The sequence below is a fragment of the Taeniopygia guttata genome, chromosome 1, assembly GCF_048771995.1.
Source record: "Taeniopygia guttata chromosome 1, bTaeGut7.mat, whole genome shotgun sequence".
NCBI classification, from domain to species: domain Eukaryota; kingdom Metazoa; phylum Chordata; class Aves; order Passeriformes; family Estrildidae; genus Taeniopygia; species Taeniopygia guttata.
Genome location: NC_133024.1, coordinates 101,846,221 through 101,860,680, shown reverse-complemented (window position 1 = coordinate 101,860,680; position 14,460 = coordinate 101,846,221). Strand labels below are relative to the sequence as shown.

The 14,460-nt window shown below is 40.4% G+C and overlaps 1 long non-coding RNA gene across 1 annotated transcript; it reads right to left on the bottom strand.

The window, feature by feature from the left end:
- Positions 1-402: 402 nt before the first annotated feature.
- Positions 403-12,579, bottom strand: LOC140684911 (uncharacterized). Its single transcript, XR_012057880.1, has 2 exons — positions 9,738-12,579; positions 403-9,112 (listed from the first exon to the last, which is right to left on the bottom strand). It is a non-coding gene; the product is annotated as an uncharacterized lncRNA (long non-coding RNA).
- Positions 12,580-14,460: the final 1,881 nt, after the last annotated feature.

The window sequence follows — 14,460 nt, the reverse complement described above, 5'->3', positions numbered from 1 at the left end:
AGTGCTGCCCTTCAGGTGCTCTCCTGATGACATGTCAATCCCCTCCAGGCTCTGGGCATTTCTTGCTGGCCCTGGTGTCAAACTAGTGTGATTGGGATGGACTGAGGCTTCTTCTGCCCAGCTACTGTAGTTTAAACCTCTTCCCCAGACCAGCAAGCCTGTGACCAAAGATCTTCCCCTTCTCTGACAGATGGGCCCTATCACTCCTCAGGCTTCTTAGAGTCCTGTTATCCAAACAGCCAAATCCCTGGTTGTGGCACCAGTCCTGTGGCCATTTGTTGATTTGCCAGATTTGACTGTCCCTTTCAAACCCCTTCCATTTGAATTTTGGGAGGACAGATGAAAAAGCTATCTGTGTTCCAGATGTCCTCACTACTGCTCACATGACTCTGTAATCCTTGATGCTCTTCAAATATTTTAGTTCAGATCAATCTTAAGTTTCAATTTGTAATATTTGGCAGACTGTGTAAGCAACAGACATGGCCATAATTTTATTCTTTTCATCTCACCCTTTGATCTTTTATTATATTATACACAGATACTTAATGGTCTTGCTGCTACAGACCTCATGGGATCCTACATTCAAAATACCTCTCTGGAACATGTATTCAAAACAACCATTTGAAATACTTACAAAAGCACTATGCTTAAATTTGCTTTTTGTATATAACCTGATATAACCATAAAAAAACTAGGGGAAGTTTTTCAGTTCTGATTCTTTTTTTGGTGTATCACTATATTGTAGTCTCAAGGGACCCAGTTTCAAGAAGTGATAGATACTTTTAAGGTATCAGTATCTGAGGTTGAATACTTTAGATTGCAGCATGAGATATGACTTCTAACAATGATAAATAAGAATCCAAACCAATTACATACATAGACATATTGGGAACATGTGTAATTTATAAATCTCTTCAAATACACTTTAACTGCATGACACAAACTTAAAAAAAAGTTATAACATTACTTTAACATATCCTTTCTTCATGAACAGTTTAAATAGTACATATTACTAACAGGAATTATAACCCTTCTAGTATGTATTTTCCTATTTTTATAAGTATATGATCTGAAAAAGCTTTATCTTGAAGCAGTGTTCCACAGGGAAGACAAGATGAGGTGACCATAAATCAGAATTGCATTCTTTACTTCAAAATCTAATTGATTAAGTTTTTATGATGGGATTAATTGTCTATTATGAAGCTTTCATTTTAGTTTATAATTCCAAAGACTCAACATTGCTAAAAAATTACCAAAAAATAAAGAGAATATTCTGTTCCCTGGAAAAAAAAAAAAAAAAAAGGCACTGCAATAATCCCAAGAGATGGAGACTTAAGTCCTTTTTACCTAACTTCAGCTACTTAAAAGTGAGGCTGGACTAAACCAGCTCTGTTCCCTGCTTAGCCAGGAGATGGACATCCCAAAGGCAGTAAGCAGCTTCAGGGTCCACCTGAACAGAGTTTGGTCACCTTCTCTCCTAGCAGATGTGAAGACAGTCCAAGTAACTACACATAGCTCAGATATGGATTTTGCAGGACTACATTTATATAAGAGAAATCTGACTCAGACATAAAGACAGGTTGATTATTGTACTATTAATTAACTGTAAATACAGTTTTAGCAGCTGCATAAAAGTGAAAGTCCTCTGAATATCTCATTGAGTATAATTAAACTCTCCATTATGAATATAACTTATTAGGAAGCCAATCTTAAATTTCAAGCCTGAAGGAACTCTTATTCCCAGGCCAAGTGTCGTGAATTCTAATAATTCTTCCACATTTTAATATACTGAAGAAATTAAAAATAATTTGCTGTCTACTTGCTTTCTATACTCTGTGAATGCAACTCATAAATGAATTGACAGCAGACATTAAAGAAGTTATATCTAAATTATTAGATTCAAATTAATATGATCTATAGAAAAAAAATATTAAAACTTAGAAAGTCAAGAGGAATCCTACCCTATTAGAAAGGAAAAATAATTGTGGTGAATAGAAGAATAAACATTTCTGGATATATCAGAAGTCTTTCAAACAGTTTTTGAGAAACCCTGATAATTATAGAGTTTTTGAATGTGTGGGAACATTAAATCATATACCAATCCAGTTCAGTGACTGGAGTACATTTCATTAGCTCTCCAGCCATTTATGAGGTTGTTTAGCTACTACAAACAAAATCTAACAATCTAATTTATCAAGCTTCTGTTTGTGGAAATTAAAACCAATAAAAAATTATTTGATCTAGTTTTATATATCCATCTTCATGGTGCCACCAGGGAAGGAGACAAGGGGGGATGGTGGCTGAGAGTGCAGAGCACAGCACAGAGCTCAGCAGGGCAGTGTGGTGCTGCTCACAGGCTTGGAGACTCTTATCCCCTGAGCTTTGCTTTGGGCTCCCCCAGGGGCAGGCAGGTCAGCAGGGCAGAGCAGATGGTGGCTGGTGACAGCCACAGCTTTGCCTTCCTGGATTCGCTGGGTTTTCACCAAACATAAATAATGCTCTTGCCTCACAGTCATTAGGGCACTGTAAAAGCATTTGGTGTTTCCCCCTGCAGTGCTTGTGCTTTAACTGCAAATAACTGACAGCAGCAATTTTGTTCCTCAGCACAGCTGTAACTTGATAGAGGGTCCCTTGGACTGGTATGTCATTACTACTGCCAGCACATTGCAGAAAAAAAAAGTCTTTATTGGATGTTTCATGGCAGTTTGACTTTAGCTGAGCTTTTTCAGGTCCTCTTATGAAGGCTGCTGAGAGTGGCTGTCTAAAACCCTCAGGAACTTTGCAGCTACTTTGCAGTGGAGCCACAGTTTCAGTGCTTTACACGCAAGGAGCTTACATAAGCACAGAAGAAAAATGGGAGATCCCCTCCTCACCAAAACAAGAGTAACCCTGAACACAGCCTCTTTGCAACAGGGTTTCTCCAGCCTTGGAAGACAGTATAATTCAAAGCTGCCAGCCAGCTTCTCCCAATCACAAAGTTACCTGCTAATTCTCAGATTTTGAAAGTATTTCCTCTGGATCTAAAGCAGCCCTTCAATGTGTCCCAACAGGTGGCATACTTGCCGTGGGCTCTAGTACACAGGATAATTTTATATCCTCTGACCAGTCATCTCCTGGTTTATAGCCCAGCTTTTCCATCCCTTGTGCTCCCACTCAGCTGCATTTCCAGCGTGCTGACTAATTGGGCTGCTTCATCTTAGAAGGGAGGGGTCCCCAAAAAGCAAAACTCTCATCAACAAGTGCTGAAAGGGTTTCATGTACAGAGGTGGCTTTGTTGTGATTTGGATACAATTGCTTGCATCTGCTGACCAAATGCTAGGAAAGGGCTTATCAAACACAGATCATTCTGGTTTATCCCTAAGATTACTTTCTACTCTACTCCCCCAAAGAATGTACATTTCAATGGTGTCCTTGGAGTGTACTGTTGAGTTGCTGGTGAACCAGAGCTGCACGTGTTTCATGCACAGGTGTTATTTGAGAACTGCAGAACAAGTGATTTGTTTGCTTCTGATATTGCTGCTGACTATTGGTTACTGGGGTCAGTGTCACTGCGAGTCTCACAAAATGTTTGAGCTCACTTTTGCTTCATGAGCAGTCTTCCACACCTTCCAGTCTGAAGCAGAGAGGCTCTGGACACCCTGCTGCTCCTGGATCACACCCTGGACAGCTCTATCCTAGCAGCAAGTCCCCTTGTGTGCCTGGGATTGCCTCTTTCCATCAGATCCAACTACAGTTTGATCAAATAAAAATGGCTTTTGTCTTCCTCTCAGCTTGGCCTGTTTCTTGATGGTGCAGAGGAGCATCCTCCAGGAGATTCTCTTGTCCTGGGGAAGGTTGGAGATCAAGGTTCTTTGTTTTCCCAGTTAGTGCTCTAACTTCCACGCTAGTGTGTAAAGTGTAGGATGAATTTTGGAATTAAAATGGCCCTATCCCTATATGCTACTATTGTGCTGGGCTTGAGGCTATCACATGCTTCAAAGCCACTCCTCAAGGAATGCAGATAGAACCCACCCACTGCTCTGCTTCAGCTCGCAGCGGCCAAAGTTGCAGCAGTTTTATAGATACGATCAGAAAATTGGAAGAGATGGGGCCAGAAATATCTCCAGGCTACATTTCCTGCACTGTTCAGGATCACTTTTGGTTTTGTAAGTGGGGAGGAAAGAATTCCTGCATGTTGTATATGACGCATATACCTCCTTTACAGGACACGACATGAAAATGTCAGGCCAGAAATATTTTGAAAAATGTCAATCAAATGTTCACCTTCCTCAGTGCTATCAAAGCATCCAAGAAATACTTTAATACTTGAATGCTTTGTGGCAGGAAGAGCTGCAGGAGGCAAAAAAATGGAAGTTTTTAAAAGTTATTCATGGGTCCATTTATCATAAGTAAGACAAATTTACATGTTCTCAGGGTATCCAACCTGAGCAGTGTGCAAGACACCATTTAAATAGATCTCTGCTAGTTTTCAAAAAATTTAAACTGCTGTTCCTGAGATGAAAGGTCTTATTTATAAACACAGCTTCCCACATTAAAAATGGAAATGCCAGGGCAGTATGTCATATTAAATTTAGCAGCAGTAATGCTCAGACATGGCCAATCCATCTAATTTGAAGCCAATGAAGAATTATTTTAATTCCAAGCTCATTTAGATTTTATCTAAAAAGAAATGTTTATTTTTCAAAGGGTATGAAACACATTACACTAACACTGCCAAACTCATTACTTGGAGGCAGGACTAAAACTTTTAGTCATTGGGCAAAAGTCCACTTCTTTCTGGCATTTTAGCAGTTTTCTGGGTTCGAATTCAAGGCAGTGATCACATTTGCATTTTTGTTGGCAGCAGATAGTCAGGGAAGTTATCCCACATCATTAATGAGTGTTTTTATTATCTTTCATATGCAGGAGACTTCCCTGGTTTAAAAATTATCAGATAATGCTCAGACTGGGATGGACCTGATTATTGTTTTAGTAGTAGTAGTAGTAGTAACTGTAAGAATGAAAAGTGACCTGGGTTCCCCATGTTTAATTTGGAGCACAAACCCCTGCACACCACCTCTGTGCTGGCGAGGCACGGAGAAGGAATGCGGGGACCACAGCATCTGTCAGAGCCGGAGCTCAGAGAAATTCAGCACAGAGGCACATTCTCTTTGACTGTATTCCCCCCAGACTGCTTTGTTCTGGGTACTTCCAATGTTTTATAAATGCCTCCTTCTCTGTCTCTGGGAAACATCTGTGTGAGGCACATCTGCCTCCTGATCTCTGGCAAACACTGTGACAAGGGGAATCATCTTGGCATCCAGCAAGTGCCACCTCATTTGTCACCATGGTGCCTGTGCTACCCTCACAGTTCCTTCTGTTTCACTTTCTCTGACCTTTGTCTCTTTATAAGTTCATAAAAAAAGGTATTTTTCTTCACAGATTCTCCAATTCTCTTTATTTTTGAGGTTTATTTTTGAGATTGGGCTATCTGTTCTATGTAGAAGTAAGGGCTCAAGGAGAAAGGCAGCAATGTATGACTTTATAAAATACTTTCTTTAGCTTTTCCAGTTTGTTTGACTGGTGATTCCTGCTCCTTCTGTCTCTCATGATTTACCTTCATTAAATGCTCTGATCCATGCTTTAAAAACTTCCATACAGGCCTGCTTCCTCTCTAAACATTGCATCTCTCTGCACCAAATGAAGGCAGGAAAGAAAAGTATCTCAAGGTACAGTGTGAGGAAAGTGTGCAAGTGCAACCCAGACAGAGAAAAGGATTAATTCAAGCCTGAAAGGTCTCTGTAAGCTGGGAAGGTGTGTTGGGAAGGTGTTTAGCACAGATAAGGATACGAGACCCAGGGAGACAAAGCCTGAAGTTAGGGGCTTTTGGAGGATTTATAAAAAAGATACCAGACAAAATAGTAAATAGGGATTCAACTGAACAATGCAGTATCTGTTAGAGAGGTGTGGTAGGGCAGCCCTGGTGCTGAGCTCAGGGAAGTTGCAGAGGAGCTGAGGAGGAATGGAGGCAGTCACAGCAGTGCCTGCAAAGAGTGGGAGGTGCTGAGACCAAGAGAAAAGCTGGGCTGTGAGTCCAGGTCCCTGATCTACCAGCAAGCAGTGAACAAGGATTAATACATCAAAACTTGAAAACTCTTGTTGTTTTCTATCCCTTCAAATAGAGTCCACTGTTTACACTTGAATCCACTGATGGGCGGGATTTTTTTCAAACAGAGTAATGAAAAACTGATGTTAAAAATCCAAATTCTGTCTCACAAACATTTCCGAAAAAAGAGAAAACTTTGAAAAGGTAGTCTGATGAGCTAAAAATCTTGCTGTTTATACTCAGATTGAAGAAAGACTGTCTGGAAGTTTCTTTCTCATGCTATTTTTGCATTTTACTTGGAAGCCCTTAGGGTCCCAAACAGAAGCAGTATGCAAGAGAAAATGAAAAATGGATCTGAATATATCTGTTATAAAAACAACAGGAATGCAGGAAAAAAAAAGGTACCTCTGGCTAAGAGAATGTGGAAAAAATGAGGAGGAAGGCTACAGGGAGCTCTTTGAAAGGATTGGTACTGCTGTCCTCTGGAGCCCTGGGAGAGGGAGCTCTATATTTGTCTGGAATGAAACAAAGAGAATTGCAAATATCATGAAAACCCTTAATTATACTGTCCAGAGAGTTGCACCTCCATTTTAAGGTTTTTAACTGTCCACAAAATATAATTTTTAAAAGAGAGTGAGACAAAGAAAATTAAAATCCTTAACTGCACAAGAATTAGTTGCAACATGAACTTTAAGTATTTTCCATTATTTCTTCTAATCTCCACACAGAGGTGTATGTCCCTACATATTTTTCCTATGTTTTATCTCCTAACATAAAAAAAGAAGGTCTAGTAAGTTGCAAAGAGTTTTTGTTCCAGTTTAGAATATGATTCAGGACTCAGCATCTTCAGGTTCTCTCCAGTACAGGTCTTTTCCTTGCCACAGCAAAATTTCTAGGGTGAGATCTAAAATCACTATTGTCACACCAAAAGTGACTTAGAGCTAGCACACTTGCTCCAACAGCATGATCCAAGAAAGCCCAGATCACCCTTCTTAAGGCACTTAATGGTAATCTCCTAGTTTTCCATAGCAAGCTCATTTACCTGGACCTTTACTATTGCATGCCCTGACAAATGTCACCATCTTGGATACATTTAACTAAAAGCCCACCTACATATTTGACAGGTGCCCCCACCAGAGGTTCCTGAAGAGTCTGGCTCACTTGGCATACTCACATGATATCTCAGCAGCACTGGCAGCCTTCCATTCACTCAGAGGAAGAGTGGGACTCAGAGGCAACGGATACTTTTATTTTGTGTTAGGTTTCCTACAAATGCACCTTCTTATAAATCAGGTGATACAAATTCTTATTTATCCTGGCCCTGGAAAGGATTGAGACCTACATTTGGAGTATCTAATTTGCTACTGGTATAGATATGCTTCTATGGTAAAAAAGAAGCCCCACTCCTTCCTCCTCAGGTAAAAAAAAAGTTCAGGGTGGAATCTATTCTGCAGAGGACCAAAAAACCAGAGGGGTCTTCTCTTATGTGCTTAGAACCATGAAAGCCTGAAGGAGGCAATTTCTGGCCTTCAGTCCCACCTGGCAGAGGCACCTGGGACTGGGAGACAGGAAAATTCCATCTCTTGTTGTGGTGGACCTGAGCCTATGTGCACATATTCATTTGAGACAGTTCTCAGGATAAATCCCACATTTGAAAGTCAGCCTCACAATTTCCAGCAGCAGCCTTCTCTTAGTTTTCCCTTTGGACTGGTTTAAGCATCTCCTTGCTTGGCCAGATGGGTGTTGTGGATGCCATGAGAGCAAGGAGCAAGAAGGAAACACATCCTTAGCAGGGCTGGCAGAGCATCACTGACTCCTGGCCTGGGCTACTGAAGTTGAGGGTTTGCAGCACTGAGTATCACAGCACTGAGGCCTTTCCTGCAGCTGCTTCAACTCTGTATTCAGCAGCCATTAAATCTTCATGAATTCATAGTGAGCATAAACTTACATGCTTTTATTGCCTCAAGTTCTTCAAAAGTATTGTCATGAAACACAGTACGATGGAGTTGCATTTGCCTAGTGGTTTAACAACAATAAAAAAAGATAATCAGGAGATCTGCTATATATCTGCACTGCTATAATTTGCTTAGTGATACATCCCCTTATTGTTTGCTCAGCTTCTATATGAGTTTAATTTTAAATTGACATTTGGTCTTTTGTCTTTTCGTGGAAAAGCAACCAGAATAGTATTTAATTACAATTTTTCTTTTTAATCTATCATTTTAAAAATAGACCAGAGTTGAGTTCTGCAGTATTTTCAAAATAAAATAATGGTTTCACAAAATCATGTTGGCTTGAAGAAAACATTAATATTGTCATGTTAGTGTTTGCTCTGTGACATAATTAGGTTCCCAAAAACTTCTATAATTTATTATCTGTGGCAAGAGAGAAGATCCCCTCCGATTACATGCCTGATAATGTTGTTAGCATTTCTGTTGCTCTCTCCAGAGGCTTAGGGTCCTTTTTTTGTAGAGGTAGGGAGGAACAAAATATTCACAAAATGGGTGAGGATATTATTTTACATTTGCAATTATTGTGTCCTTATATAATTCACTTCCACAAATAAATTTCTTACAAAAAACGCCAAAAGCTTTCTTAGATGCAGGTGGCATTTTTTTACATTTACTGTTTCTGGGGTCCCATGTTAATGCTTTTTCTAATCCTATTGCTTCATTGGTAATAGATTTTCTCACTTTGTCAAGTTATCTGACAGACAGTAGATAGCCAGTGATAAGCTAACATACATATATGCTAGACAGGTGCTTGTCTGTGATTGAATTACCATTATCTGCATTTAAACTCTGTTTTAGCACCATAAAAGTACACAAGGAGAAAACAATCAACACTTACAGAACCTGAGATACAAAAGGTTACAATGGATTCTCAGTCCAAGCATCTTCCTGAGCTGGCAGCTAATTTTGCTTGTCTAGGCTGATAAATATGGGAATTCATCCGTGATTTCAGGTGACTCGAAAGGTGCCTCAGCCGAGTTCCTCACTAGGGAGTAGCTGCTCAGATGATTTGGGGCTATGAGAAAACATATTGTCAATGACAAAAACCTGTTGCTGGAAATCTTAAATAAGAGTGTCAGAAAAATATTCCTTTGGCTATTTCCTTCAGCAACCCAAGACCCTTAAAATCACAGGTTTCATGTTTTCTACAGTCCTGGTGATCCTCACCCAGAGCTTTTCCTTGTCCATTCCTGTCTGCTTCTAGTCCAGCCCACTTCTGGAAAATATTGTTTCTTACCATGAAAAGGGTCTGTTTCTAGAACATTCTTATGTCTTGCTATCCCAGAAGGTAATCAAAGTACTTGCTAAAAGTACTGAGACTCCCAGACCAACAAACAAAATGCTTTTTTAAAACACTGATGTGACGGAGGGCGTAATTTGGAACATCAGAGCTTGCCCTGTAAGAAGCACCCTTCTTGTTCTTTACCAGAGGTCCTCGTCTCCCTTCAGCTTTCCCACTGTACATGTCCAAGATCCACTCTTTTAAAGAAACTTCTGAGGAATCTTTAAGAGTCTTGTCATTTTCTCACTGACAATTGTTGGTCAAGTGCCCCTGTTATTCACAGTGTGAATTCATCAGAGAGGCTTTAAGAACACTTGTATGTTTTATGCTTCATTTTTAAAATTTAAATTTGTCTTACCTTTTGTACTTTTTTTCACCACCACTTTCTCTTCTGTCACTTGTCAGTGTGTAAAGCTGTTTCAATCACTCTGTAGTGTATTTATCTGTTGCAGTGATAAAAGGATACACTCCCATCCTTTCAAATTGTCACCTGCTTAAAAGAAATGTCAACAGTGCCAAAATCCATGATGTTCATCGCATTCACACTTCAGAGGTACAATTAAATGGCTAGATAAACACCCACGTGGGTCAATTTTTTCATGCATTACAGCTAAATGAAGTTGAATGTTGCAAATGGAAAATGCCTCTTACCAAGCACTTAACATAATCTCTTTCTGTTACCTTAGACACCCAGAGAGAGCACAGATCTTGCATTATCTCACTGAAATACATGCTGAAGGTCCAGGGAAATGTTAGCCACAAAAGCCACTGTATGGGTTTTCCTACCAGTGCACAGAGGTAATTCTCAGCACAGCTGTTCTGGGGAGACTCGGGGAAGGATGGAGGTGGATTTCAGAAGTCCAGAGAGAAACATTTTAAGCTGCTGTTCTGAATCCAAAAAGGGTCTCCTAAGCCCTAATGCTCTTTCTGTGAGCACAGAGCCCCAGAGGTGGTTGCTCCTTGACAAAATCCATGGTGCCATGTGTCCCTTCTGACAGAAGAACAGACATCTCCATAAGCTTCATTTGAAAATGGCAGGGAATTATTTTGTGGGGATGGCAGGGTGTTCCAGCTGCTGCAGATTAGACAAGTCACCTTCAGCACACTTGGTATGCCAACCTGAACGGGCAGTAAAAAGAAAGTGGATGATGAAGCACTGCTAATTTGCAAAACACTTAACCTGTATGCAATTATCATATATAGTGCCTCTAGCAGATCAGCTCTGCCACTCGCTGCTCTTACAAAACAGCAGACCCATGCTGGGGATCACTGTAGGGCTACAGCTTCATGCAACTGGGTTAAAAATGTAGGATGCTGTGTAATTTTCCACAAACCTGCTTATTCAATGGATGCTGCCAGAAAAGGTAGTACACCTTATTTCCTGAAGAAGTTAGGGAATCACAAAACAACAACAACAAAAAATTAATTTCCTTTCTAGGCAAAGGTGATTTGTGCAAATATTAAAGGTGAATGGGTAGCACTGAGTTTTTTTCTGTCATTTTTGTTCACAGCAGGAACCAAAGGTCATTAACTACAGATAGAATATACTTCCTATTGCACAACCAAGATTACTAATAGATCAGAAACTGTAAGGGTTCAGAAAGTTATAATGGTTTGACATTTCTATAAATCTGTTCACTACAGTGGCTGCTTAAAGGAATAACAAGTGGACTACCTGAACAATAAATAAGTGGGGTTTGTTTATTTATTATTTGCATCAAAACAAATAATATAGAAATTAGATAGTAGTTCTTTTTCTGCTTTTATAGAGTGGTTAAAAACTGTGCCCTCTGGCATTTTTGTTGTACTTCTGGTTTCTCAAATGTTCTGGTTTTCAGTGCTTTCTCTGTAACTAAAAATATGTAAGTGCAAGACACTTGTCTCAGCTCAAAGTATCCAATATGGGATTTTTTAAATTATGAAAGACCTGGAAATGAACTATGTGTTTACCAGCAGAAAAAGTTTATGAGAATTAGCCGTTCCTTTTTTATTGCCCATTGGAACTACCTACAGGCCTCTTTTCTTTCCTGCCCATCAGCAGCCATTCTGGGAGAGCTAAGTAAATTACAGATGCACTTTGGGTTCAGCTGCAGTAGACAGCACCATCCTTGTAAGTGCTGAGAAATGTCAGGAGCTGTATTAACTAACTCCTTTGCAGGGGCTCAGTCTCAAACTGAGCACCTCCCACAGTGCAGGTGATGCCCATTTCTGTGTTTCCCTGGAGAAAGGGAACGTATTTCCAGAGTCTGCTGTAACATGGATCTTGAGGGAACTGCAGCTCTGAGGGCTGTTCTGTGAGGTTTCATCCAACTGCAACAAGTCTTGCCATCTCCATTACAATCACACACAAAAAACAACCAGACAACAAAAAAAGGAACTTGGGCTTATAATTTTTCATGCCCACAAAGTTCTTGGCCAGGGTCTTTATGAGACAGGTGCATACCTGCCCCACAGCTGACATCTCCTCATCCCGTGTGTGGAGGGAATGGGCAGTGCAGAGCCCTCTGAGCAGCAGTCTGAAGGGCTGGCTGGGTGCAGACAGGTCTGCCACACATCGCAGATTTAACCAATATCCCTCAGCTCTTCAATTCACACAGATTCCTTGTGCTTGGGAGTTGGCCCCTATTTTACATTTTTCCTTTCTCAAATTCTGTTGCTCCAAGCATTTCTTACAATGGCCTCAGACCTGACATAAGGAAAACTGTTTTCTGCATGGTGATAAAGTGATGCCCCTGAGGGAAACATGGTGATATTGCCCCTCCCTCTGTCAAAGAGATTCTGGGCATAAGGTATATCCTTTACACCAAAAATAAAAACTGCTGCAAGTTGAATCACCAGAAATGTCATTTATACCAGGAAAGATAGCCTGCAGATGTTCAGGGCTCCTGTGTGAATCTTTTACTTGTTTGTTCTTGTTCCTCATTGTACTGATGAGACACAAATATTTGAGCCTTGCAGGCTGGAGGGACTGGGAATCATCATTAAACAGGCATGAGAAAAAGTGGTACCTGTGCCAGGTAATCATACTCGGGCTGAGCCTGGAAATCCCACCACAACTATTGAACATACAGAAGCATTTGGCAGCAGATTCTCAGTGTTTCACCAGAGGACTTGTGCTGCTTCAGCCATGCGTAACTACATTTGGCTCGGTGATAAAAAACTTATATTCTCTCATGTATGCTTGAATGTCCATGTATTTATTTTCTTTCATAAGCTCCTTCGGCTGGTACATGACACCAAGAAAAAGAGGGGGGATTATTCATTCCCACAGCCCAGGATGGGAACTGAAGTCACTGAGTGGGTGCTTTTGTGAGAAGGTGCACTGAGTTCAAGGTCAGCTCACACATGTGAATCCCTTATCAGAGAATGGGACCCCTGTCTGCTTCAATGTCGTAAGTCTAAAATGTTTTCCTCCCTATTTTTTAAGCACTGCTATGTACCATTTGGTTCTATTTCTGTCATGCAGCTTATGAATTTTGAAGACTTCAAACAGAAGAAAATTGGCTCTTCTGCCAGTTTTGTATCAGTGCTGTGTGCCTGGCTAGACCACTTCTATTTGAAATTGAGGATAAGCCCACATGGGCTTCAGCACAGCTCTCTCTGTGGCTTGTCTGCAGCTATCTGTCTTGGAGTACCAAACTGGAAAAGAGTCTGTGCCTATAGATTTTCTTTTGTGCTTTCCAAGTCATATTTTGGAGCACTAAGTGTTGTGAAAACCTCTTTGCTTGGTAAAAGGACTGATCTCTTGGTGCCTCACATTTTTATGTGAAGAGATGGAAACTGGAAATTTAATCTCTAGTCCAGCAGATGAATAGCTAGGGGAAAAAAAACTTGGACTGTAGCAGATCTCTAGCAGAATACCAGATACTGTTACTGCAAACTCAAAAAACATGTCAGGCTGGCCATGACTGCTTTGCACCTTTCCTAGTCAGGGGATCAGCTCTGACCCCTGATCACCACAGTGGCGTTTCTTCTGGTGCTGACTTCAGTAGTTACAAACCCAGCACCACTCTGAGGGTGTTCATTCAGTGCCAAGATCAGAAAGGGACTTGCATGGCAAAAGAGATCCACCTGGTGAGCCTCCCTCATGACAAAGCCCTCACAAATCCAACTGACATTAAAGGAAGGTGTAAGCACAAGCCAGAGTGAAACAAAAGTATTTGGCAGGAGAAGACATACTGGGCAGGACAAAAGTTAGCAGTAAATCAGTAACAACAGTCACCTGGAATACTGTCAGAAAAAATTTGAAAAGTCAAACTCTATAGGCAGCAAGGAGTCAGTCAGCTGATACCAGTAAAGACCGTGTAGGACTGAGAAAGTGATGGCCAGTGAGTATCTCTTCAATGGTGTTATCCAAAGACTCTTATTCTTTACTCTTGGCCTACTTTCTATCACTTTGCAGTCAAAGATGAAGAAGACAAGAAGACAAGATGAATTATTTTTTTTTATTTATTTATCTCTTGTCCATGATTCCAGTAAACCTCCCAACACCTGTCAGTTTTGATGGGCGCAGAGATGAGGAAACACTTCCAAGGTGTTCTGAACACGCTCTGTTCAGACATGCCCTGAACTCTGGCTTCAGTCTGCCATTACCTGCCTGGTGCAGTGTCTCCCTGCCTATGTTAACACTCAGATTTTATCACAGTACCACCATATAACAATGCCATAAACATTTACACTAATTTTGAAGTCAAGAAAGGGCAATGGTAATTTGCCACTGCAATAATGTTTGTGAAGCATTCATGAAAAATGACAGGCAAGGAAACAAGAATAATTGGAGCTAATGGAGATAAAAATCCACAGTTATAAAGATATATGGCACTTAGGAAAATTGATTTAGTACCTCTAATGGAAAGGAAAAGGGAGAGCACATGATATCCAGTCATTCACAATCTACTTATCGTGAGTCTTCCTGATTGAATCGGTATCAGTACAAATCAGCAAAGTAATATAATTGAAACCAACAGTGTTCTATTGATACTAAGTCAGTGTGAGATCAGAATCAGTCTGAAGATACAGATTTGAGTTACCTTGCCTCATGATTCTTGGTAACATATAAAATATTGACAAGGAATTTTTAA